Source organism: Scyliorhinus canicula, chromosome 5, assembly GCF_902713615.1.
Source record: "Scyliorhinus canicula chromosome 5, sScyCan1.1, whole genome shotgun sequence".
NCBI lineage: Eukaryota > Metazoa > Chordata > Chondrichthyes > Carcharhiniformes > Scyliorhinidae > Scyliorhinus > Scyliorhinus canicula.
This window is the reverse complement of record NC_052150.1, coordinates 225,828,538-225,853,275: the sequence shown is the minus strand read 5'-3', so window position 1 is coordinate 225,853,275 and position 24,738 is coordinate 225,828,538. Positions and strand designations below refer to the sequence as shown.

The following is a 24,738-nucleotide window of genomic DNA, read 5'->3' as shown; positions in this document are numbered from 1 at the left end:
CACTGCTTTCACCAACACCATCGACCATCACAGAGACTATCACCGCGGTGGGTAATGTTAGTGATCAGGCTCCTGGGTTTAGGGTGACCACCACCTTGACGGCCACTGGGAGCGGGTATCCTCATCCATACCCCTGCAAAGCCAAGTGCGCTACCATCTAGCGTAGGCAGTGCACTGACTCTATGGTGAGCCAAAATTGGCTTTGGCACACGTGGTCCGGCAGCTCCTCAAAAGACAGGCGGTAAACCTGACCTGATGCGCCCGCCACCTCCTTCTCACCGCCTCCACAGCCTGTTGGACCTCAGCTGGCACCCAATCCTCACCGGCTGGCTCCTGCTCTTCTGAGGAAGGCTTCTGTTGTGCAGGTTCCTCCTTGGGCCGATCCTGATGCTTTCGCCACCATACATCGTACAGGTAGATAGCGAGCAGAGCTGGCCCATGTCTCTGCGGGTGGAGCGGGAAGAGACAGAGAATGTCAGCAAAATGAGGTTTTCTGTGACCATCCAATGTCACCGGGTTAAAGGTCACCCTGAGGTATAGTCCACACCGCCACCACACCTCCCCGCCTCGTCGATATGATGGAGGCCACACTGCACCCTGTCCCCATCAGTGACTGGCACCTGTCCTGTGATGTGAGGAGCCTCTCTCCTCACCTCACTCTGTCAAGGGACTTCTGCTTTCTCTGAGTGTGACATAGCTCACCTGGCTGTCGTTCATCTGGAGAGGGAGTTTCGGTTGGACTTGCTTCACTATCACTTTCTCTTGGTACAAGCACATCACTTTCCACTGTTTCATCAGCTTCATTGGGACCAAGTCTTTGGCCTGCTGTAGGCTGGTCAGCCACTTCACTCCTTTGGCCAGTGGTAATACGGGTGGCTGGCACAATTGGAACTGGCTGTAACACTGGTTCTTGCATCGACTTCCGTCCATGTAAATGACCTGAGTGCTCCTCAAAATCTTGTCCTGCACTTTCACTTCATACGATACCAGGCCCAGCCTCGCCATGGCAACACCTGGGACTCAACTTGGGCCACTTCCAAAATTCTTCCCACATATTGGATCATCTATCACAAATGCTCATTCAACATTTCACGAATCATGATTATGTTGGAATCTGTGTCCTCCAGTTCTTGATGTCCTCATGAGCGGAGACTCAATATTTACTCTATGCATACCCCTCTGGATCCAGAAAACCTTTATCAGGTGTTTATTCCACCTCCTGTCCAAGGAAAACAATTCCAAATTCTCCGATCTATCCTCAGGTGCAGTTCTTTACCATTGGAATCATTCTTGTGAATCTCCTCTGTACTCTCTCCAATGCTTTCATGTCCTTCCTCAAGTACGGTGCCCTGAACTGGACACAATACACCAGATGAGGCCGAACTCGTGTCTCATACAAGTTCAACATGACTTCCTTACTCTTGCACTCAATTCTCAAAGATACTATCTGCTTTATTCACTGTTCCCTCAACAGTGCCATCCTCACTTACAGGGGAGGCAGTAGCGTGGTGGTATTGTCGCTGGACATGTAATCCAGAGGCCAGAGTCATACTCTGGGGACTCAGGTTCGAATCCCGCCTTGGCAGATGGTGAAATTTGTCTTCCATCCTCCGGAACCTCCTTCGGCTCATCCTCCACCTTGGACCTCCGCCTCCTCATAAAAAGTCACATTTTTCTCCTCTGCTGTGCCGGGTTATGGAGGGCACAGCATTCCACAATGATGCAGTACACCCTCGTGGGGATGTATTGAAGAGCTCCGACAGAGCGATCCAGTCAGTGGAACTATATCTTTAGCAGCGCAATGCGTCGCTCAATGGCAGTCCGTCCGGATGGGAGCATGTAACGGGTCTCCACCTCGGTTTAGGGCCTTCACCCACCTTGACCTCAGCAGCTAGCCCTTGTCCCCCACAAACCAACCATCAGCCTGGGGTGACCCTCGAAGACTCCGGGTATTATAAGGGTCCTTCCTGTTTATTCCCTTTTATCCCACTTCTTTCATTTTTGCCGTTACATTTTTGAGCCATGGATAATTAATGGACCAGAGACTTTAAAGCAAGCAGCCTGCATCTTAAACAGAATTCAAACAGAAGAATCTGGAGGCTGTGCAGTTTTAAACTGCTGATTGCAGACTGGCCAGCATCAGTGAGGACTCAGTTTAATTGATTGACTGGTGTCCAGTGAATTGGCCCAAATGGTTGAGCTCTGCTTGGTAATAGGTGATGATTGGATCTGATCCCATTGATATGTTTTTTAGAGTCCCAAGGGTTGAGTTTGGTTTCAGTTTTGATTCTGGAAGCCCAGTGAAGAAATCCAACGAACTCTCTCCAAAAAGATCCAGCTGATTCTCTCCAGAAGGCCACCTTGAGGGCTGATTCTCTCTCCAACGTGAGTCCGTGACCAGAAACGCAGAGGATCCCGCTGATGGAGAATCCAGCCTATCCTACCGCAGTTGATTTGCAACAAGCAGTTCAGTAAGTAAGCAAAATTATGCATGGCGAGGATTGCGAGGGGTTCCCGCTATCGAGCCATCATTTTGTGTGGCTGGCCACTACCCTCTGCATTGCAATTCAGCCTCTGGATTATCTGGGTGCCCCCTTCCCCTGAGTATGGGGGTGATCCTACCCGCCCCCACCACAGAGTCCCTCTAACGGGGAAGACCCCCAAGAAACCTCCAAGAGACGTCCTACTTAAAGAGACCACCCAAGACCCCCTAAATAAAGAGGCCCTTCCACAGATTCCCCACGTAAAGAGGACACCCCCAGGAAACTCCTACATTTAGCCCCCCCCCCCCCCACAGACCCCCTAAACAAAGGGGCCTCCCTCAGACCCCCCAGAAAAGAGAGACCTGTCTGGAATCTAGAGAGAAATCCAGACAGAGGCAGTGAAAAAAGTACTGTTGTAACACTCACCTGGGCATGCACCTGCTTGCAGTAAACGCCATGTGGGGCAGCACAGTGGCGCAGTGGTTAGCACTGCTGCGTCACGGTGCCAAGGTCCCAGGTTCGATCCCGGCTCTGGGTCACTCTCCGTGTGGAATTTGCACACTCTCCCCCTGTCTGCGTGGGACTCACCCCCCACATCCCAAAGATGTGTAGGCAGGTGGATTGGCCAAGCTAAATTATCCTTTAATTGGAAAAATGAATTGGGTACTCTAAATTTATTTAAAAAAAAACCATGTGTCAATCCCTGGAAAGAGAAACCAGGCAGCTGTGTTTGAAACCCTCAAATCCTTGAGCTGCAAGCCATTCATTAATTTCCCCAACCAGGCTGTGATTGACAGTTTCCACACACACACAGCTGTCAGCCTTGCTTTATTCATCTTCCTTTCTGGTTCAGTAACTCTATAGAGTGCTGGAACCACAATGTTTATAAACATCGACCACTTCAAAGAGAGTTAAGTGCTGTCATTTTCCAACTAACCACTTCAAAAGCACACAAGCATGAAGGGAGGTGATTGGAAAGCACTTGGTTCTAAAATACTTGGGTGGTTAGCGGGACTATTAAACTTTCTTCATTGGTTTGGAGTTTGTGAATCGATTGGATATAAGTATGAGAAGTTTAATAAGGGAACAAGGACTCCACACTAAGTAAAATAAAGAAACATAGTTTTATTTACAACACGATATATACACTGCCCAATAGATCCCTGCCAGGCTCCTGTTCTGGTCAGTGCCTTACTGGCCAACCTTCCATACAAAGGTGAATAGAGGTTCCCTGCCCATAGCGAGGTAGCTCATACTCCGCAAGGACCACAGGGGGAATAACCATTCCCACCCTGTGGGCCCTATGTGTGCTATTACAATGCTCCCTCACAAAGACAATCATTCACACCCTGTAGGTAACCATTCCCACCCTGTAGGTAATTATTCCCACCCTGTAGGTAATTATTCCCACCCTGTAGGTAATTATTCCCACCCTGTAGGTAATTATTCCCACCCTGTAGGTAACCATTCCCACCCTGTAGGTAATTATTCCCACCCTGTAGGTAATTATTCCCACCCTGTAGGTAACCATTCCCAACCTGTAGGTAATTATTCCCACCCTGTAGGTAACCATTCCCAACCTGTAGGTAACCACCTCACATACATTTTCCTTTTCCATCGCATTGCTACCAATTTGTTTCGCCCATTCAAAATGCAGATTGAAGTCACCCATAATTACTGCTGCACTGCAGGCATCTCTAATTTCCTGTTTGATGTCATCCACAACCTCACAACTACTGTTTGGTGGTCTGTACACAACTCTCACTAACGTCTTTTCCCCTTTGGTGTTCCGCAGCTCCACCGGTACAGATTCCATATCGTCCAGGCTAATGTCCTTCCTTAATATTGCATTAAGATCCTCTTTAACTAGCCATGATACCCCGCCTTCCTTGCCTTTCCTTCTATCTTTCCTGAATATTGAGTACCCCTGGATGTTGAGTTCCCATCCATAGACCATAAGACCATAAGACATAGGAGCAGAATTAGGCCACTTGGCCCATCGAGTCTGCTCCGCCATTCAATCACAGCTGATATTTTCTCATCCCCATTCTGTCTTCTCCCCATAAGCCCTGATCCCCTTATTAATCCTTGGTCACATTGAAGCCAGGTCTCCGTGATCCCAATTACATCATATCCATTAATGATTGTTAGGGCAGTTAATTCATCAACCTTATTACAAATGCTCCTCGCATTGAGACACAGACCCTTCAAGCTTGTTTTTTTGACATTTATTGCTCCTATAAATTATAATGTAATATGGCCCTTTTTGATTTTTGTCTTTGGTTTCTCTGCCTTCCACTTTTCCCCTTACTGCCTTTTGTTTCTGTCCCCACCTTAGTTCCCTCAGACTTCCAGCATTGGTTCCCACCCCCCCTGCCACATTAGTTGAAACCCTCCCCAACAGCACTAACAAACACTCCCCTTCGGACATTGCTGTCAGTCCCACACAGGTACAGACCATGGGGTTTGTACTGGTCCCACTTCCCCCAGATCCGGTTCTGTAGACTGGCCAAAGTGAATGATGAACTACAGAACATCTAATTTAAAAGTGATTGAAATTGGAAGAAAGAGTAAAGGAAAGAGAAATAAGACATCAAGACAATGGAAGTGACAGAAGAAGGAAATATAGATAAACAAAAGCTCACATGGGCAAAAGAAGAGCTGAAAAGGGAGGAGAAAAGAGTGGAAAAGATAGAAACTCGAAAGTTTGATCTTGGATTTCAGAGAGAGAAATTAGCTATTGAGGAAAGGGAGAGGGAAAGATTGAAAGCTTCAGAGAGAGAAAGAAGCTAAACAGTCCAAGCATAGAATAAAGGAAGAAAGGAGAGATAGTGGGTCCGATATAACTAAGTGGGAAGAGTCCCGTAGTGAGTGCATTTAGCTACGTGTTTCCCAGTGTTCACAGCGCTCACAGCGCTGGGAAACACTCCGCTATCTGATGACCATCAGCTCAATACCGGCCTCAGCGGGGAACATGCACCTGAGGTCTCACTCAGCCCCCTTTTCAGCAGTGAGGAGTTCCAATTTTTAATGACGTCCCGATCTCTCAAGCTCCCAACGTGACCCCTGAACCCCCACCCCGGCTGACTATAGTGGGACCTTGAGCACACACCCCCCCCCCCCCCCAGTGCACCCCTGGTTCGATCACCACCGCATCAAAAGTGCCAGCTGTGCGCAGCTAAGCAGACACCCTGGCAGTGTCCCTGCCAGCTGAAAGTGTCACCTGGGCACATTGGCAATTCCAGGCTGGCACCCATGTGGCAATGTCAGGGTGGCACCAGCAGTGCCAGGGTACTCACCTTCCCAGAGGGCAAGGACCTGGGGGCCTCTGATCCCCTAGGAGACCCCCACATGTGCTGTTCCATCTGGTCCCTGTGTGTGTGGAGACCAGCACAAACTGCATTTGTCAGGCTTCCCAGGCAGAGAGTTATTGGTTACCTCCGGGAACTGCACATTAGAGTGAGACAAGCTGTCTTGCTCTAATATGCAGATTTGCCAAAATGGTTTTCCCACCCACCGTGGGCGGGATTAACATTACGACGACACAAGATCGTGTTAGATCTCGCAAGGCTTAGCGAGCTGGGTAGACCCTAGGAGTGGGGTCTTCTATCATTTACCAGCCACATTGTGCCATGGTGCGTTGTTTTTCGGGTGGAGCATGGCCGCTAGGTCATGCCCAGTGATTCACTTGGTGACTGATTCCTTTAAGAAATTGATGTAACTGTAGTTAAACAAAGGTCATTTTAAGGGATTTATATTTTTATTTGTAAACATTAGTAATAAGCTATGGTTTGAAATGGGTTTATTTTAATGTTCCTGTGTAAGGAAGGGTAAAACACATAGTTAGATTCATGGTGCACAGAGGTGTTTGTGTGGGGATTGCTTCAGTTCAAACTGTGTGTCTATTGTGCTGAGAGAGGGTTATGGTGTGACAAGTAAATAAAATATCAGAAGCATGTGGGTGTTGCTTCTTTAAAATTTAAATGTTTCCAATTAAGGGGCAATTTAGCGTGGCCAATCCACCTCCCCTGCACATCTTTGGATTGTCGGGGTGAGACCCACGCAGACACGGGGAGAATGTGCAAACTCCACGCAGATAGTGACCCTGGGCCAGGGTCAAACACGGGTCTACAGCGTTATGAAGCAGCAATGCTAACCGCTGTGCCACCGTGCCACCCCCAACTGGAAGTCATTTTAAGGTAGAAAGATTTAGTTTTTAGCTGAATTTGTTGGCAATTGAAGAAGGACACCAGAGAGGAAACTTCTTTCAACTCTGCCAGAAGAAAGTCTGGAGAAGAGAAGGGAGCTGAAAAGAGGCAGACTTCCCAAAGAACCAGATAAAGTTCGGAAACAGAGAAAGAATGTCATAAGAAGACTGAAGTTAAGAGAATGATTAAGAATTCAAGGGAGAAACGGAATGTGTGTGAGACAATTGCAGGAACCAGAGTTAAAGTGGGAAAGCAGACTTCAGGGATAAATGAAAAGTTTAATGCCACTTGAATAGAGTCTGGGAATGGAGAATTAAAGCAGTTGTGAACAGTGTGTACAGTAGTCAAGACAAGAATTGTAAAAGCTAGATATTGGATTTGTTCTTAAAAGTGGAGTAGAAGCTTTGTTTGAAAGAATAATTTGGAAAGTTTGGACTGGATTTCGGAAAGCACGATAGTTAAAGAAGATTTTGTTTAGGAATGGAGTTGGGAAATTCACATTTGACAATCAATTGGGGGGAATTTTGGGGGCAAATCCTCAGATGTTCACTTGGGTTCAGAGCGGAGTATGTGTATTTGACCACAGCCGGTGTGTGTCCACCTGCTTCAAGAAGACCACCGTCATACCGGAGCCAAAGATGAACCAGGCAACATGCCTCAATGCCTATCGTCCGGTGCCCTTGACATCAATCATTATGAAGTGCTTCGAAATGTTGGTCATGAGGCACATTGGGCTAATTTCTCCGCCGTCGGAATGCTCCATTTTACCGACAACCCAGAGGTTTCCTGACTGAGAGGACAGGCCCCACAATAGGAAACCCCATTGACCAGCCGTCGAAATGCAGAATTCTGATGGCGTGTTGAACCAGAAATCTGGTGTGGCGGGACAGAGAATCCCGGCCATCAACTCCATACTCCCAGAATGCAAACTGCAATTCGCATACCAAGCTCATATCAAAGCCCCAAAACCTTGGACTTGGCTCCTCACTCTGCAACTGTATCCTTGACTACCTGACTCATAGACCACAATCAGTAAGGATAAACAAAAATACCTCCTCCACGATAGTTCTCAATACCAGTGCCTCGCAAGGCTACGTACTTAGCCCCCTACTATACTCTCTATACATACACGACTGTGTGGCAAAATTTGGCTGCAACTCCATCTACAGGTTTGCTGATGACACGACCGTAGTGAGTCAGACCTCGAACAAAGATGAGTCAGAGTACAGGAGGGAGATAGAGAACCTAGTGAAGTGGTGTAATGGAAACAAACTACCCCTCAACGTCAGCAAAACTAGAGAGCTTGTCATTGACTTCAGGAAGAAAAGTACTGTACACACGCCTGTCTGCATCAATGATGCCAAGGTGGATGATGTGTTGGCTAGTGAAGACTTGAGAGATGAACAGACACTTCCAACACTGATGAAGGTTCAACTCAATTTTATTAACTACTTCTAACTAACTAACACACGATGACTGTGGGTCTAAATGATGCTAACTTGAACTAGAGACCTAAGCCTTGTCCGAACCAGTTGATTCTCTCAGCACGTGGTGTGAGTCTGTGCTGGGCTAGATGAGTTCTTGTTACACTGAGAGGCAGCACCCAGAATGAGCGGGAACCGTGGTGCCCTCTCCCTTTATAGTGTGTGTATTCTAACTGGTGATTGGCTGCGGTGTTTGTACATGTTGATTGGTCCCTGTGTGTGTCCATAAGTGTGTGTCTGCACCATGATATACTAGTGTATATTATGACATCCCTCCTTTTATAAAAAATAGTGTGGGTGTGTGGAGAATGTACCTAGCTACGTGTGAGGATATGTACAAAGCTATATGAAATGAAATGAAAAAATGAAAATCGCTTATTGTCACGAGTAGGCTTCAATGAAGTTACTGTGAAAAGCCCCTAGTCGCCACATTCCGGCGCCTGTCCGGGGAGGCTGGTACAGGGAACAAGACTATTTACAGAGGAAGGTGCCTAGTGCTAATGACAACCATGAACTGGAACAACCAACGAACCTATTTACAAATCACGGGAGAACGAATGCAACAATGAAGGATGTAGAAAAAAAAAACATTTCAGAAAGTCCACATGTGTACAGAGTTCATAAGTTCAGTCTCTGAGGTGGGCGACGAACTCTGGTTGACGGCCGTAAGGGTGGGGCAATGGCTGGTGCCTCGGGAGCCGGGAGGGCTGCAGCACTGTCAGGGGCAGGCAGAGTGACCGGAAGGGCCACACAGTCCACGGCAGGATCAGTAGAAGAGCTGGTTGGAGGATCCCATGACGACCCTGGGACCAGGCGAAGAGCACGCCTGTTGCGGCGCCGAATGGATCCATCCGGTAAGCGGACCAGGAAGGAGCGGGGGGGCCACCTGCTTTAGAATGACAGCAGGTGCAGACCAGCCACCATCCGGGAGGTGGATGCGAACCTTGTCGCTTGGATGGATGTCGGGAATGTCAGAAGCCTGTGAGTCGTAGGAAGTTTGCTGCTGCAGTTGAGACATGTGCATGCGGTGGGGCACGGGGACATGGTCGAGGTTGGGAGTGAGAATTGATGGCACCGTCGTTCTGAGGGTGCGGTTCATTAGTAGCTGAGCAGGCGACAGGCTGGTGGAGAGCGGGGCGGAGCGACAGGCCGGTGGAGAGCGGGGCGGAGCGATAGGCCAGCAGAGCAAGATGGAAATCTGAGCCGGCGTCGGCGGCCTTGCTGAGGAGCCGCTTTACGATGTGGACATCCTTTTCCGCCTTCCCATTGGATTGGGGGTATAGGGGACTGGACGTAACGTGCTCGAAGTTGTAGTGTCGGGCGAAGCCGGCCCATTCCTGGCTCGCGAAACAGGGGCCATTGTCTGACATGTCCGTCAGCAGAATGCCATGTTGGGCAAATGTCTCCTTACAGCCCTGATCTCAGCCGAGGATATGAGATTGTGCAGCCTGATGACCTCTGGGTAACTGGAGAAGTAGTCGATGATGATGACGTAGTCCCTGCCCAATGCATAGAACAAGTCGATGCCCACTTTGGTCCAAGGCGATGTGATGAGCTCATGGGGCATCAGGGTCTCCCGTGGTTGGGCAGGCTGAAAACGCTGGCAGGTAGAGCAATTGAGCACCACATTGGCGATGTCATCATTGATGCCCGGCCAGTAGACGGCTTCTCTGGCCCTGCGGCGGCATTTCTCGATCCCTAAGTGCCCTTCATGGAGTTGCTCCAACACTAGCTAGCGCATGCTTTGTGGGACGACGATGTGATCCAATTTCAGGAGCACCCCATCGACAACCGGCAGGTCATCGCGGACGTTGTAAAATTGTGGGCATTGGCCCTTGAGCCATCCGTCCGACATTAGACGCATCACCCGCTGCAGAAGTGGATCAGCCGCTGTCTTGCGGCGAATTTGCATCAGTCGTGCATCCGTAGCTGGCAAATGGGAGGCTGCAAACTGGACGTGAGCGTCTATTTGGCAAATGAAGCTGTCATGATCACATGGAGGTGTGATTGACCTTGAGAGGGCATTGGCAATGGCAAGGTCCTTGCCAGGGGTATAGATCAGTTGAAAGTCGTACCTGCGCAGTTTGAGTAGGATACGCTGGAGGCGAGGCATCATGTCATTCAGGTCCTTTTTGATAATATTTACAAGCGGGCGGTGGTCGGTTTCAACCGTGAACTGCGGAAGCCCATAGACGTAGTCGTGGAACTTCACGACTCCAGTGAGAAGGCCGAGACACTCTCTCAATTTGCGCATAGCGCTGCTCTGTGGGGGTCATCGCCTGCGACGCATACACAACGGGGGCCCATGACGAGGCCTCGTCTCGTTGCAGGAGCACGGCACCAATCCCTGACTGACTGGCATCAGGAGAGATTTTGGTCTCTTTAGTCGGGTCGAAAAAGGCCAACACTGGGGCCGTGGAAAGCTTGGCCTTCAGCTCCCGCCATTCACGCTCGTGAGCAGGGAGCCATCGGAAATCTGTGGTTTTGCGAATCAGGTCTCTGAGGGCCGTGGTGTGTGAGGCAAGATTCAGAATGAACTTCCCGAGGAAATTCACCATACCCAGGAACCGGAGAACCGCTTTCTTTTCCTCGGGTGTCTTCAAGGACGTGATTGCAGCAATCTTGTCCTCGTCCGGACGCACCCCCTGGTGGGAGATGTGATTCCCCAGAAACCTGATACTCGACTGTCCGAAGGAGCATTTGGCCCTATTGAGGCAGAGGCCGTGTTCGTGGATGCGCCTGAAAACATGCCGAAGGCGGGCGATGTCTTCCTGCGGGGTGGTTGACCAGATAATAATGTCGTTGACATATACCCGGACCCCGTCGATCCCCTCCATCATCTGCTCCATGATCCGATGGAAAACCTCGGACGCAGAAATGATGCCGAATGGCGTCCGGTTGTAGCAGAACCTGCCAAAGGGTGTGTTGAACGTACACAGCTTCCTGCTTGACTCATCTAGTTGGATCTGCCAGAAACCCTTCGAGGCATCCAGTTTTGAGAATAGTTTGGCGTGGGCCATCGCGGACGTGAGCTCCTCACGTTTCGGAATCGGGTAGTGCTCCTGCAAGATATTCTGATTTAAATCTTTAGGATCAATACAGATCCACAGCTCGCCGGACGGCTTCTTGACACAGACCACGGAGCTTACCCAGTCTGTGGGTTCCGTGACCCTAGAGATGACTCCTTGGTCCTGGAGATCCTGGAGCTGTTGCTTGAGGCGGTCCTTGAGGGGCGCTGGGACTCTGCGAGGTACGTGAACGACAGGCGTGGCGTTGGGCTTGAGTAAGATATTGTATGTGTACGGGAGCCTGCCCATGCCTTCGAAAACATCATGGTATTGTTGGATGATGGAGTCGAGTTGCGCCCTGAAGTCTGAGTCAGAGGATGCAGACACATCGCTTGAAGAGAGAGAGTGTACTCTCTGCACTAGGTGGAGCAGCTTGCATGCCTGGGCACCAAGCAAGGAGGCTTTTGAGGCAGCAACAATCTCAAACGGGAGAATGACTGTGTGAGCACGATGTGTCACCTCAAGGCAGCAGGAGCCGCTGGCAGCGATGGCATTGCCATTGTAGTCCAGCAATGTACACGCGGATGGTCGGACAGCAGGGGGGTACGCAGAGCTTGTGGAAATCAGACGACGCGGTGAGATTGGCAGAAGCGGCAATGTCCAGGCGGAACCTGACAGGTGACTGGTTGACCGTAAGGGAGGCACACCACTCATCATCCTGGCCGACGCTGTGGACGTGGACGGGTTCAGTGCCACGCTTGGGGGTCATCCTGTGCGTGGTAACGACGCCGATTTGGAACGGGACCTGTGGGTCATTGTAGGCACAGTCGGAATCAAGGTCTGGAGTAGGTTCATTGATGGCAGGCTGGATAGCCCTGACGTCTCTGTGGGGCTGGGTGGACCTTCGAAAAGCAGCAGGCAGGGAAGATCAGCACATTGCAGCGTAGTGGCCTCGTTTGCCACACTGCAGGCAGTGTCGGGACTTCGCGGGACATTGCTGCTTTAAGTGGGCGGAGCTGCAGTTGCCGCACGCCGGAGCGTCGGGACGTTCGTCGCACCACCGCGCATGCGTGGGGCGATCCAGTATGGCACGCGCCAGCGCGAAGCGGTCCGTGACGTCTGCACGCTCGCTGCGTGTAAGCGCGGATCTCCGCGAAAAACACGCAAAATGGCCGCCATCGTTCAGATCCAGATTTAATCATTTGGACCCGTTCTGCCTCGTGGTGGGCTTGCCGCGCCGTTTCAGCAGCCTGGATGCAGGAGTAGCACATGGAGGCCTGTTCATGAAGTACACAGGTCTCAATGGCCGTAGAGAGAGTGAGCCTCTTGACGTTTAGTAGCTGCTGGCGCAGGGGCTCAGATTGAACATCAAAAACAATCTGGTCACGGAGCATGGAGTCAGAGGTGGAACCGTAGTTGCAGGACTGCGCAAGGACGCGGAGGTGGGTAATAAAGGACTGGAAAAGCTCATCCTTACCCTGAATTCGCTTCTGAAACATGTATCTCTCGAAGCTCTCGTTGACCTCGACCGCGCAGTGGCTGTCGAACCTTAGAATTACGGTCTTGAACTTCGATTTGTCCTCCCCCTCATCGAAGGTGAGCAAGTTGTAAATGTGCAGAGCGTGGTCCCCGGCTGTGGAGAGGAAGAGAGCAATCTTCCGTGTGTCCGAGGCAGCTTCCAGGTCCCTGGCTTCGAGGTATAGCTGGAAGCGCTGTTTGAAAAGTTTCCAGTTCAAGCCCAGATTCCCGGCAATGCAGAGAGGTGGTGGCGGGCGAACGGAGTCCATTCTGTAGGATGGCTGGAGACTGGTGGAAGGCAGATCACTGAAAGGCAGGTCTCAGAAGTGCGAGCATCCCTCAACTCCTGGTACCATGAAGTGTTGGCTAGTGTAGACTTGAGAGATGAACAGACACTTCCAACACTGATGAAGGTTCAACTCAATTTTATTAACTACTTCTAACTAACTAACACACGCAGACTGTGGGTCTAAATGATGCTAACTTAAACTAGAGACCTAAGCCTTGTCCGAACCAGTTGATTCTCTCAGCACGTGTTGTGAGTCTGTGCTGGGCTGGATGAGTTCTTGTTACACTCAGAGGCAGCACCCAGAATGAGCGGGAACCGTGGTGCCCTCTGCCTTTATAGTGTGTGTATTCTAACTGGTGATTGGCTGCGGTGTTTGTGCATGTTGATTGGTCCCTGTGTGTGTCCATCAGTGTGTGTCTGCACCATGATATACTGGTGTATTTTATGACAGTGGAGATGGTTGACAGCTTCAAATTCCTCGGTGCACACATCACCAAAAATCTGTCCTGGTCCACCCACGTCTACCCTACGACCAAGAAATACAACAGCATCTATACATTCTCAGGAAACGAAGGAAATCCAGCATGCCCATATTGACCCTTACCAACTTTTACAGATGCACCATAGAAAGCATCCTATCGGGCTGCATCACAGCCTGGTATGGCAACTGCTCCGCCCAAGACCATAAGAAACTTCAGAGAGTCGTGAACACCGCCCAGTCCATCACACAAACCTGCCTCCCATCCATTGACTCCATCTACACCTCCCACTGCCTTGGGAAAGCGGGAAGCACAATCAAACACCCCTCCCAAACGGCTGCTTCATTCTTCCAACTTCTTCCATCGGGCAGGAGATACAAAAGTCTAAGAATACGCACTAACAGACTCAAAAACAACTTCTTCCCCGCTGTTACCAGACTCCTGAATGACCCTCTGATCTGGTCTCTTTATACAATGTCTCTACTGAGTAGGACTATACTCCTGTATGCTTCACCTGATGCCTGTGTCTATGTATTTACATTGTGTATTTATATACTTATATACAGTACGTCCTTACTTGAGAAAGGACGTACTGGCGCTGGAGGGTGTGCAGAGGAGATTCACTAGGTTAATCCCAGAGCTGAAGGGGTTGGATTACGAGGAGAGGTTGAGTAGACTGGGACTGTACTCGTTGGAATTTAGAAGGATGAGGGGGGATCTTATAGAAACATTTAAAATTATGAAGGGAATAGATAGGATAGATGCGGGCAGGTTGTTTCCACTGGCGGGTGACAGCAGAACTAGGGGGCATAGCCTCAAAATAAGGGGAAGTAGATTTAGGACTGAGCTTAGGAGGAACTTCTTCACCCAAAGGGTTGTGAATCTATGGAATTCCTTGCCCAGTGAAGCAGTTGAGGCTCCTTCATTACATGTTTTTAAGGTAAAGATAGATAGTTTTTTGAAGAATAAAGGGATTAAGGGTTATGGTGTTCGGGCCGGAAAGTGGAGCTGAGTCCACAAAAGATCAGCCATGATCTAATTGAATGGCGGAGCAGGCTCGAGGGGCCAGATGGCCTACTCCTGCTCCTAGTTCTTATGTTCTTATACGCCTTATGTATTTTTTTTCACGTATGGAACGATTTGTTTGAGCGGCACGCAGAAAAATACTTTTCACTGTACCTCGGTACACGTGACAATAAACAAATCCAATCCAATCCAATCTAAAAGGGATTTTCTGTTTCTGAGAGCATTGTAGCATGTACTTTGTTAATCTTAAAAACACATGTGTATTTGTTAAGTCAAGAGAGGAGGAAGGAAGTAGTGCAGCTTAATAGAACCTTTGACTTAGATCTAGCTGTTGGGGCCAAAAGGATCAAGGGATATGGGGAAGGCGGGATCAGCCATGATCATAATAAATGGTTTGAATGACCTCCTCCTGCTTCTATTTTCAATGTTTCTTTGTTCATTTTCATGAATATATTTTTTTGTTGTTAAAATTATTAAGCAGCCCTGTGACTCAGTTCCTCCACGTTTTCTCAAAGAATGTAAAACTTACGGCCTTCTGAGCCAAGGTTCCATTCTGTAATCTTCCCGTCCAATTATAGCACCGACTGGGGTCGTAACAATCACCAGGAATCTTCACTTAGTGCCTAAATTTAGGGAAGATGGAGTTCAACCCGCGTTTGAAAGGATAGCTATAAAATTGAATTTCCGAAGAGATGGTGTAACCAAAGAGATGTTACAAAATGTTCTGCCAGATGCAGCCATACAGGTGTTTGCAAGCTTATCAGAGGAACAGTCTGTAGACCACGATATTATAAAACTTAATTGATGGGATGTCAGCATCGCTGGCTGGGTTTATTCCCCAACCCTAATTAACCTTGAGGGCCGTTCAGAGTCAGCCACATTGCTGTGGATCTGGAGTCATTTTTGTATTCACTTTTTCAGGACGTGTGCGTTGCTGGTTGTGCTAGCCTTTGTTGCCCAATCCCGAGATTCCCTTCAGAAGGTGGTGGTGAGCTGTCTTCTTGAACCATTGCAGTCCCTGAGGTGTAGGTACATCCACTGAGCTGTTAGGGAGGGAGAGCCAGGATTTTGACCCAGTGACAGTGAAGGAGAGAAAAGTGGAGAGTATTCCATCACACTCCTGACTTGAGCCTTGTAGATGGTGAACAGGCTTTGGGGAGTCAAGAGGTGAGTTCCTCGCAGCAGGATTCCTAGCCTTTGACCTGTTCTGGTAGCCACAGTATTTATATGCAGGCTAGTACAGTTCAGTTTCTGGTCAATGGTAATCCTCAATGGGGGATTCAGCGATGATAATGTCAGGGGTGGTAATGGTTGCACCTTCTTGTTGGAGATGGTCATTGCCTGTGTTACAGCACCCTGGGCAAGTGCACGGTCATTGCCTGTGTTACAGCACCCTGGGCAAGTGCATGGTCATTGCCTGTGTTACAGCATCCTGGGCAAGTGCATGGTCATTGCCTGTGTTACAGCATCCTGGGCAAGTGCACGGTCATTGCCTGTGTTACAGCATCCTGGGCAAGTGCACGGTCATTGCCTGTATTACAGCATCCTGGGCAAGTGCACGGTCATTGCCTGTGTTACAGCACCCTGGGCAAGTGCACGGTCATTGCCTGTGTTACAGCACCCTGAGCAAGTGCATGGTCATTGCCTGTGTTACAGCACCCTGGGCAAGTGCATGGTCACTGCCTGTGTTACAGCACCCTGGGCAAGTGCATGGTCACTGCCTGTGTTAGAGCACCCTGGGCAAGTGCATGGTCACTGCCTGTGTTACAGCATCCTGGGCAAGTGCACGTTCATTGCCTGTGTTATAGCACCCTGGGCAAGTGCACGGTCATTGCCTGTGTTACAGCACCCTGGGCAAGTGCACGGTCATTGCCTGTGTTACAGCATCCTGGGCAAGGGCATGGTCATTGCCCATGTTAGGGCATCCTGGGCAAGTGCATGGTCATTGCCTGTGTTACAGCATCCTGGGCAAGGGCATGGTCATTGCCCGTGTTAGGGCATCCTGGGCAAGTGCACGGTCATTGCCTGTGTTACAGCACCCTGGGCAAGTGCACGGTCATTGCCTGTGTTACAGCATCCTGGGCAAGGGCATGGTCATTGCCCGTGTTAGGGCATCCTGGGCAAGTGCACGGTCATTGCCTGTGTTACAGCACCCTGGGCAAGTGCACGGTCATTGCCTGTGTTACAGCATCCTGGGCAAGGGCATGGTCATTGCCCGTGTTAGGGCATCCTGGGCAAGTGCATGGTCATTGCCTGTGTTACAGCATCCTGGGCAAGTGCATGGTCATTGCCTGTGTTACAGCACCCTGGGCAAGTGCACGGTCATTGCCTGTGTTACAGCATCCTGGGCAAGTGCATGGTCATTGCCTGTGTTACAGCATCCTGGGCAAGGGCATGGTCATTGCCTGTGTTACAGCACCCTGGTCAAGTGCATGGTCATTACCTGTGTTACAGCACCCTGGGCAAGTGCATGGTCATTGCCTGTGTTACAGCACCCTGGGCAAGTGCATGGTCATTGCCTGTGTTACAGCATCCTGGGCAAGTGCACGGTCGTTGCCTGTGTTACAGCACCCTGGGCAAGTGCATGGTCATTGCCAGCTCCACTCACCCCAGAATCACAACACGAGTGAATTAGCCGATAATTCCAAAGAGTATTTGGCTCTAGGCTTCCCAATAATTACAGTTACCAAGTTTGCAAGTTAAACCCAATTACTGTTTCTTTCAAACAAGAACTATAATGAATTACGCAGCAGATACAGTTGGTTAACTATTACCCAGCCTAACTCCAACTTCAACTTGCCTCACCACCCTCTACATGCACAAGACAGACACACAGTGGAATGGAAAAGGGGAAAAAACATAATTGAAAGAGAAAAGTGTTTTTTCTTCAGATGATGGTTCCTTGATTTCATCACTTTGCTTATGATCAACTTGGTAGACTTGGTGGATTTGTCCTGTATCCTGTGTACCCGTATACCCATTGAATCCCTAAATAGTGTTGAAGGACGCCATCCAGCCCATTGAGTCTACATTAACCCTCTGCCAGAGCACCCAATTAGCCCCCCACCATATCCCCTAACCACACCTAATTTATCATGGCCAATCCACCTAATCTCCACATATTTGGACAGTGGAGGAAACCGGAGCATCAGGAGAAAACCCACGCAGATATGGAGAGAACATCCACACGGAATCGACCCTGGGTCTCTGGCACAGTAAGGCTCCTCCTGATTTCCCCATTGCTGGGTAGATGCCAGCGTAGTAACTGTACTAGGGCAGCCCATATGTAGGCCACGCCAGGTAAGGTTGGTAGACCAGTGAATCTGATAACAATTCTGACAATTGACAATGCTTTCATAGCCTTCATTGGATTTTTAATTCCATATTTATTGAATTTATTTCACCATCTGGGCGGGATTTGAACCTGGATCCACAGAACTTTAGCGTGGGTCTCTGGATCACTAGTCCAGTGACAATACCACTATGCCACCATCTGCCCACAGTAAAGATAGTAAAGAAGGCAATATTAAATGTTTATGATCCTGTCCCTGAAGCTTACCAGTTGATGTTTAGAACAATGAGAAAGAGACCTAATCAGACTTCTGTCCAGTGTGCAAGAGAAAAATCCGTTCTCTTGGATAAATGGTTCATGGTATAAATGTCAGAGAGGAGCTCTTACTCCAATCGGGTTTTCAAACAATGGGCAAGCTATTCGATAATCAGTAAGGAAAAGATAAGCTGCGGGATTCCCCGTCGGCAGGATTCTCCGCTTCGCCGGCAGCACACCCACACCAGTTTCCCGATGGGGTGGGGTGGCCACAATGGGAAACCTCATTTGGAATAGAAAATCCCGCTGTCACGGGGTGGACCCCTCCGGAAAACCGGGATGGCGGGACGGAGAATCCCGTGCCGGCGGGGGCGGAACCCTCCGGAAAACGGCGCTGGCGGGATGGAGAATCCCGATGCCGGCGGGGGCATGCCCCTCCGGACATTGGGGCTGGCGGGACGGAGAATCCCGATGCCGGCGGGGGCATGCCCCTCCGGAAAAAGGGGCTGGCGGGACGGAGAATCCCGATGCCGGCGGGGGCGGAACCCTCCGGAAAACGGGGCTGGCAGGACAGAGAATCCCGATGCCGGCGGGGGCAGAACCCTCCGGAAAACGGGGCTGGCGGGACGGAGAATCCCGCCGAGGTTTTTCCATTCGACAGAACAAGAACACCTCAACAACTCAGGCTTCACCTTTGAACTTTATGTAAACCTGAGGAGAGAGGAGAGTGAGGGGTCAACTCTGTGGAGATCAGGAGGTTATGTTTGGACCAAATGTATCTCCAATATTTAACTTCATGGAAACAATATAGTTTTGTGTTTTTAACATTTTATTATGAGAACCAGATCTGCACATGGTTGTTTTTGTACATGGCCTGCGGGAGAGGCGATTACCTCAATCAATATTTAAATACTTTCTCATGGAAAATAATTAAAGTAAGCAATTATGTGTGGCCATTACATTGTTGAGTTAAGATCGGCCAGTATTGGGAACAGAACCAATTTCACATGGTTATCTCCTGTGCCCAACGGACATGAAAAGGCGTCTGAACCAATCAGTACAGTTCAGACAATATTCCGTACCTTCTTTGTCGCTCAAAAAGAGCGACAGTCGTAGCTCAGGGGTTGCCTCTGTGTCAGAAAGTTTAAGTTTCAAAGTTTCAGTTCAGAGTTTCCTGTCCAGACATCAAAAACATCAGCAGTGAACCCCTGGCCCTGTTCTTCCGTCTGATCCACAGTTATTTAATGCTCAGAGGAGTATTAAATGGAGCTTCCGACACACATCTTGGGAAGAAACCCCATCATTGAGAGCAGCCAGCCAATCTGAGATGGGGAGGGTGGGGGTGAGGGGATGGGGTGGGGGGGGGGGGGGGGCAGGTAATGATTCTCAATGGGGCCAGGAGAAGCAGCTTTAGGGGTGTGTAGATGGGTGTGAGGGTTTGGAGACTGGGTTATAAAGGCAGGATTGGATTGGCTGGGTAGTTTCTTTGTCGGACCACATGGAGAGCTCACGGAGGGTGTGAGGGGGAGGGACAGAAGGTGGGAGGCAGTGGGGTGAGGGTTGGAGGCCAGGAGTACTGACCTGGGAGACAGTAGATCCTAACTCTAAACCAAATTGCCCTGTCATAGTTCCCACCTGCCAACTGAAATATTGTGACTTGATGGGAAGTGGCTCTTAAGTGACCAACAATTCCCCCATTTTGGGACTTTAGTGCAAGGGAGGATGGGCCATACTCCGTTGAATTATAGTTAGGTCAAAGTCAGAAGCCACTGAATTGTTAGGTACTCTTGCTTGCTACCTGCCCACGGAGAACCCTGAAATCCTGCCCCAGGAATTTGAGCGTATCCTGTCAGTGCTGCTCTGTGGACCAATGCTGCACCATCAGAGTGTCATCACATCAGCTGTGGCTTAAAAGGTTTCATGATCTACTCCCTCATGTTCTGGAATAGGAGTTGGCACAGTAGCACAGTGGTTAGCGCAGTTGTTTCACAGCTCCAGGGTCCCAAGATCGATTCCCGGCTTGGGTCACTGTCTGTGCGGAGTCTGCACGTTCTCCCCGTGTCTGCGTGGGTTTCCTCCGGGTGCTCCGATTTCCTCACACAGTCCAAAGATGGGCAGGTTAGGTGCATTGGCCATGCTAAATTGCCCCTTAGTGTCCAAAAAGGTTGGGTGGGGTTGCTGGTTACGAGGATTAGGGCGGAGGTATGGGTTTAGGTATGGTGATCTTTCCAAGTGCTGGTGCAGACTCAAAGGGCCGAATGGCCTCCTTCTGCACTGTAAATTGTATGAAATTTATGAAATCCGCTTGGTCGATTTGTTCCTTAACTCCAACCATTTATCATTAGCGATCAATCGATAATTCCTCAGCTTCATATCTCTTGAGACCTTTAATTTTAGAGTCTGCTACTTAGATTTAAACCAGGGGCTGGTTTAGCACACTGGGCTAAATCACTGGCTTTTAAAGCAGACCAAGGCAGGCCAGCAGCACGGCTCAATTCCCGTACCAGCCTCCCCGAACAGGCGCGGGAATGTGGCGACTAGGGGCTTTTCACAGTAACTTCACTGAAGCCTACTTGTGACAATAAGCGATTTTCATTTTCATTTCATGTCATTTCATTTGTAGGGGAGTATTTTTCTCATGGAACCATTGCTGTTATTTTTACAGGATTAAAAGTAGTGATTCAGCATCTGATCTCTCCATCCAGTCGTCATTTGTAAAGCAAGTGAGTGTGAAATAATGATAGTGGCCTCAAGTGATTCAGCTACCCAAACAAGTCTGTCTTCTAGCATCTGAAGGCAAATGTGCATTTCTCAATTAAAGTTTGTAATTCATGACATGAAACCAACATCGATTCAGTGAAGACCATCACACAAAAAAAGGACCTTCTGACCGATCACTCAATAAAGTAACATCAAACAAGAAATTGTTTTTTGTCATTTTGACTTAAGTAAACAGTTAGCTTCATCAGCGTTAATGCCTCATTTAACTCAACATTAAACCTTTTCAGCTTGGGCATCTCATAGAAGTCCTGACAATTAATATAATGCTTTTCTTCTTGATGCCTGGCAAACGTTTGTGAGGGTCACGCATTTATCGAGTCAAACAAAGTAACTTTTATTTACTGCAATATGTCCACAGCACCAGCAGTTCACTAGTGGTTCCCTATCTCTACCTGGTACCACTCTGACCAGCTATATTTATACAGCTCATATTCCCCAAGAGCCATGGGGTAACCAATTGTCTGCAGCCAATAGGATCCAGGCAGGTTATAACAGAAACACATTTGCAGATGTAAACTCAATGGTTCAGTTTTGTATAATTCAGGACACGCTTGTTCTTAATTTGTTTATGGGATGTGAGTCAATGGCATGGCCTTCATTTACTGCCCCTCTCTATCCAATTGGCATTCTTGAACTGTTTCAGTTCATGTGGTTTAATAAGAACACCCATGGTGCTATTAGTGAGGGAGTTCATAGAATCATAGATTGATTCACAGCATAGAAAAAGGCCATTCAGTCTGCCTTATCTGTGCTGGCCTCTCTGGAGGAACGGTTTGCCTGGAGTTGCTCCTCTGCCATATATTTGTCGCCCTGCGCATTTTTCCTTCACAGATAATAGGTTCCTGGAAATGGATCAGTGACAGTGGAGGAATAATGCCAATTTCTCAGGTCCAGATGGTTTATGTTTTGAAGGAGACTTACAGGTGGTAGAGTTTCCATGTGCTTGCTGCCCTTGTTCTTTTGACAGGTAATAGTCACCAGTTTGGAAGGTGCAGTTGAAGAGTCTTGTTGCGTCTTTTGGATGGTGCACACTGCTACCATGTTGTGCAGGTGACGGGCAGTGTGAAGGTTAAAGGTGATTTTGTGGATCATCTACTATTAATCAACATCCTGTAGATATGGCTGGACATAAAACACTATTGGATCCATTCTCATCTACTAAATGGCCATCTTAAACCTTTTGGCCCTGTGCCCTCCATCCATAAGTTCATAAGATATAGGAGTAGAATTAGGCCATTTGGCCCATCGAGTCTACTCCGCCAATTGATCAGGTTGTTATGTTCCTCATCTGTTACCTACAATGCGACAGACCAAGAGCTGGATTGCAAAATCAGCCAGAGCACCTCCTCCCTAGAACACATGACCTAGGAGCGGGAGGAGGCAATTTAGCCTCCGAGCCTAACACCCTCAGTGTAATCACCGCTGATCCCATAGATTTTCACAGTAACTTCATTGCAGTGTTAATGTAAGTCTACTTGTGACACTAACAAAGATTATTATTATCATGGCCTCAACTCCACCAACCTGCCCGTTCTCCAGAACTCTTCAACCCATTGCGGATTAAAAATCCGTCTAACTCCTCCTTAAATTTACCAACTCTCCCAGCATCCACCGCACTCTGGGGAAGCAAATTCCACAGATTCACAACCCTTTGGGAGAAGCAGTTTCTCCTCAACTCCGGTTTAAATTTGTTCCCTCTTATCCTGAGACTATGACCTCTTTCTGGCATGCCCCACAAGAGGAAGCATCCGCTGCACGTCTACTTTAGCCAAATCTTTTAGCATCTTGTGTACCTTGATTTTATCTCCCCTCATCTAAGAAACCCCAGAGAGTATTTGCCTAAACTGTTCAATCCCTCCTCATATAACAAACTCCTCGGGCATGATTCTCCGCTCCCCACGCCAGGTGGGAGAATTGCGGGAGGGCCGCTCTGGCACCCCCCCGCGATTCTCCCACCCCCCCCAAAATGGCGTGTCGTGTTTTGCGACATGCCGCTCGGAGAATCACGGGTCGCCGTTTTTCACAGCAACTCGCGATTCTCCGGCCCGCATAGGCCGAGCGGCCTGCCGTTCCCGACCCGTTCACGACGGCAGCGACCACACCTGGTCGCTGCCGGCGTGAACATGGTGCCAAAGGTTCATTTGCGGCTTGTTGGGGGCGGAGAGGGGAGTGAGCACCACGGCCTTGCTCGGGAGGGGACTGGCCCGCGATCGGTGCCCACTGATCGTTGGGCCGGCGTCTCCAAGGGACGCACTCTTTCCCCTCCGCCATCCCGCAAGATCAAGCCGCCACGTCTTGCGGGGCAGCGGAGGGGAAGACGGCAACCGCGCATGCGCTGGTTGGTGCCGGCCAACCTGCACATGCGCGGCTGACATCATTAGGCGCCGCCAGCCGGGTCATTCCCGGCGGCCGGGATTTACGGCATGCCGCTCCTAGCCCCCCCGGGGGGGTGAGGATAGGGGGCGAGGAGCGGCCTCCGACGTCGTCGTGAAACACTCCGGGTTTCACGACGGCGTCGGGCCTTGCGGAGAATTCCGCCCCTCATCTCTGGAATCAATCTAGTGAACCTCCTCTGAACGTCCTCCATCTTCCCTCAAATAAGGGGACCAAAACTGTGCACAATACTCCAGGTGTGGCCTCATCAATGCCATGTATGGTTGAAGCAACACTTCCTTACCTTTATACACAATTCCTTTAATAATAATAATAATAATAACAATAAAATAATCTTTTATTGTCACAAGCATGAAGTTACTGTGAAAAGTCTCTAGTCGCCACATTCCAGCGCCTGTTCGGGTAAGTTATTACGGGATTTAAACCCACACTGTTGACCTTGTTCTGCATCACAAACCAGTTGTCCAGCACACTAACCTAAACCAGCCTAAGCCCATTTAGCTGTAAATGTCAACTTTCCAGTTGCTTTCTTTATTACCCGTTATACCTGCAATGTTAGTTTTCTGTGACCCATGCACAAGGACACCCAGATCCCTCTGCATCGGAGCTCCCCGAAGCCTCTCCCCATTTAGATAATAAGTTGCCTTTCTATTTTTTCTGACCAAAATGCATAACCTCACACTTGTCCACGTTAAACTCCATCTGCCACATTTTGGCCCACTCTCCTAAACTATCTATATCCATTTGTACGGTACATATTTCCTCATTTCAGCTTACTGTCCCACCTATTTTTGTGTCATCTGTGAATTAGGCTAAAAAACCTTCAATCATTGAATTTACAGTGCAGAAGGAGGCCATTCGGCCCATCAAATCTACACCAGTTTGTGGAAAGTGCACCCTATTTAAGCCCATGCTGCCACCCTATCCCCATAACCCAGTAACCCCACCCAACACTAAGGGCAATTTTGGACACTAAGGGCAATTTTTCATGCCCAATCCACCTAACCTGCACATCTTTGGACTGTGGGAGGAAACCGGAGCACCCGGAGGAAACCCACGCAGACACGGGGAGAGCATGCAGACTCCGCACAGACAGTGACCCAAGCCAGGAATCGAACCTGGAACCCTGGCGCTGTGAAGCGATTGTGCTATCCACTGTGCTACCGTGCTGCCCTATCCCTGCATCAAAATCATGAATATAGATTGTAAATAGCTGGGGTACAAGGACAAGTCCCTGTGGCATCCCACTAGTTAGATCTTGCCATCCAGAAAGAGACCCATTTATCCCGACTGTCTCCTGTCCGTCAGCCAGTCTTCTATCAAAACTAATAAATTACCGCCAATCCGATGTGATCTCACCTTGTGAATTAACCTTATAATAATAATAACAATAATCTTTATTGTTCAAGTAGGCTCACATTGCAATGAAGTTACTGTGAAAAGCCCCTTTTGTGCGGCACCTTATCAAACACCTTCTGGAATTCCAGATATACTACATCTACAGGATCCCCATTATCCACT

At 49.1% G+C, this 24,738-nt stretch overlaps 1 protein-coding gene across 1 annotated transcript in view; it reads left to right on the top strand.

Annotated features, from left to right (window-relative positions):
- The window catches only part of LOC119966629 (titin-like), a 159,083-nt gene extending 138,117 nt beyond the window's left edge, over positions 1–20,966 (top strand). Inside the window, exon 19 of the mRNA XM_038798643.1 lies at positions 20,708–20,966. The gene's annotated coding sequence lies outside the window, so the exon portion shown is untranslated. The remainder of the gene's footprint in view (positions 1–20,707) is intronic.
- Positions 20,967–24,738: the final 3,772 nt, after the last annotated feature.